This window comes from Chrysochloris asiatica, unplaced genomic scaffold (genome assembly GCF_000296735.1).
Source record: "Chrysochloris asiatica unplaced genomic scaffold, ChrAsi1.0 scaffold00282, whole genome shotgun sequence".
Lineage (NCBI taxonomy): Eukaryota > Metazoa > Chordata > Mammalia > Afrosoricida > Chrysochloridae > Chrysochloris > Chrysochloris asiatica.
Window position 1 is genome coordinate 1,793,352 of NW_006408800.1, and position 2,956 is coordinate 1,796,307.

At 40.9% G+C, this 2,956-nt stretch overlaps 1 pseudogene; it reads left to right on the plus strand.

Moving 5' to 3' along the window:
* The first annotated feature begins 1,562 nt into the window (after positions 1-1,562).
* LOC102813244 lies at positions 1,563-2,635 on the plus strand (annotated as a pseudogene).
* The last annotated feature ends 321 nt before the right edge of the window (positions 2,636-2,956 follow it).

Below are 2,956 nucleotides of genomic sequence, written 5' to 3' on the forward strand. Positions count from 1 at the left end.
GCAGAAACCATGCAGGCAATAAGGCAATGGGATGACATATATACAATTCTGAAAGGAAAAAACTGCCAACCATGAATCATATATCCAGGAAAGCTGTCCCTCATGTATGATAGTGAAACTGGGACATTTGCAGAAAAACAGAAATTAAAGGAACTTTTAATAACCAGATCAACTTTACAAAAAAATACTAAAAGGTGTTCTTTGAGCTGAGAACCAAGTTAACATACATGAAAATAACACCCAGAACTCAATCTGGATCTAGAAGTATTTGAAGTAAAAAAACATGTAAGACTGAAAATAGGGAACCAGAAGTAACCAAATTATAATAAAGAAAATGACCAAAAAAAAAAAAAAGGAATGGTATAGATACAGAATTTTCAGATGGCAAGACAGTCAAGTAGATTTTGAGATAAAAGAGACATTTTTAAATAGGGGAAGAAATTAATAAGTAACAGGGTAACCTCAAAGAAAATTAATACACCTTTACATCAAACTAAAAAAGAGGAAAATCAGAAATTTTTAATAGACATAAAAACAACAGCACTGAAGAAAATGAAAAGTAAACCCACAAACAAAATGAACAGATCATGGAATAAAGAAACCAGCAGAAGCAAAAAAATAAAATTCAACAGCACACACAGCAAAATGACAGCAATCAGTTCATGTTGTGGTGGTGTTAGTTGCTGTTGAGTTATGACTCATATGCACAACAGAATGAAACCAAGCACACTGCTGCTGCCACAGTGTCAGTCCATCTCATTGGAGCTCTTCCTCTTTTTTGCTGACTCTCCACTTTACCAAGCATAAAGTCCTTCTCCAGGGACTGAAGATCACATGTCCTCCTAATTACATGTCCGAAGTATGTGAGATGACATCTTGACAACACTGTCTCAAAGGAGCATTCTGCTGTACCTCTTCCAACTCAGACCTGTTTGATCAAAGTTCTTCTCCAACACCATATTTTAAGTCCTCTTCGCATTCAGCAAGCAAGGTTGTATCATCTGCACATCACAGATTGCTAATGAGTCTTCCTCCAATCCTGATGCCACACCCTTTTCCATATAATCCGGTTTTTTCATATAATCCAATTATTTGCTCAGCATACAGATTGAATAAGTATGGTGAATGAATACATTCCTGGTGCACACCTTTCCTGATTCTAAATCATTCCATATTCCTTTGCTCTGTTTGAACAACTGCCTCTTTGTACAGGTTCCTCATGGGCACAGAGAATACCCATTCTTTGCAGTGTTATCCATAGCTTGTCATGAGCCATACAGTCAAAAGCAAAGTGACAATAGTCAAATCAAGATGACCATCGTGTGTTGAGCTAGTGGATTCCTGCTTGTTGCTCAGCGCCCCTTGCACACTCAGTGGCTGGCCTCTGACATGCCTCAGCTCTGGTGAAAGGCTACAGTCATGAAGGCAGCTACTTGTCATGGGACAAGGACTAGAGGAGAGGCCACCCAACAGGACAAGCCTCCACTGCCACTGCTCGAGGAGCACCAGTGTCTCTGGGCCTAGCCAGGCCACAGGCCCTGTCATCTGCCAGCTTCTGGAGCATGCAGGTCACCCTGAAGACCTTCCAGCAGCAGACCTTCAAAATCGATACCCACCTGAGGAGACAATGTGAAAGCACTGAATGAAATGATTGGATCTGAAAAGGGAAAAGATGGTTTTCTGGTTGTTGTCAAGTGCCGTCAAGTTGGCCCTGACTCTTAGTGACCCTGTATAGGGTTTCCAAGGAGTGGCTGGTGAGTTTGAACCATCAACCCTGTGATTCAAACAACCTTGCGGTCCAGTGTGTTAGCCCACAACGTCACACCAGGACTGATTTTCTTGTAACAGGCCAAAAATTAATTTATGTGGGCAAAATCTTCAATGATGATACTGGTCATAAAGAACATAAATTGGAGAGAAAAACTTTGTGGTGGTTATGGTTACAAAACCCAAAGCAGTGACAACACCAACACCAGTTGCAACTCAGCAATAAAATCCCAGCACTCCTGCTGCTAGTTCCTCTACTGCAGCAGCTGTGGCACAGGTCCAGCCCTGCCCCTGCCATAGTTCCTATGCCACACCTACATCCATCACTCCAGCTTCAACCACAGCATCTTCTGAACCTGCACCTGCTGGTACAGTTAAACCAGAGAAACCTGCAAAAACACCTGTGGCTACTAGTCCAGCATCAACTCGTAATATGTCAGGAGATTCTTCCCTGTCATACCTTCTTGAAGATGCAATAGGGTCAGTCATGAGAATATGGTAACTGACATCATTTCAGTAGGCTTTGTACTAGAGTGAGTAATTGTAGCCCTAAGAGCCAACCAGTTTCAACAACCCTGAGAGGCCTGTGGAGTATCTTTTCATGGGTATTTCTGGAGATAAAGTTAGGTTGTGATTAACCCTTTTCAGGCAGATAGCACTGGGGCGCTCAGTCTTCAGCAGTGGTTCCAGCTGCGGTAACAACTCCAGCACCGTCTATAAATTCTGGAGGACATCCCCTTGAATTTTTACAGAATCAGTCTCAGTTCAACAGATGGGACAAATTATTCAGCAGAATCCTACCCTGCTTCCAGCACTGCTACAACAGAAAAGTCGAGAGACAACTTTTCTTGTATCAAGAACTCAATAACTTTGCTTGTATCAAGAATTGTAGAATTTTCTTTTACTGCAAAATTTTGATGATGATTGAAAGGAGCTTTTAATTTTTTTTTTTTTTTTTTTTAATCTCACACTTGACAGCAGTACAGTAGACTAACTGGATTGTCTGGGATGATTTGAACTCATATCCATAATACTTGGTGTAAGATAGTAGTAGATTGTTGGGATGGAGAGGGTAGGATATAGCATATAGGGCAAGGGTAAATATAGTGTGTCTCCTTAAATTAGCAGATGCTGTAAATCCACACAATGGATATAATAATATACAACCAAAATCAGCTTTTGCAAGTCT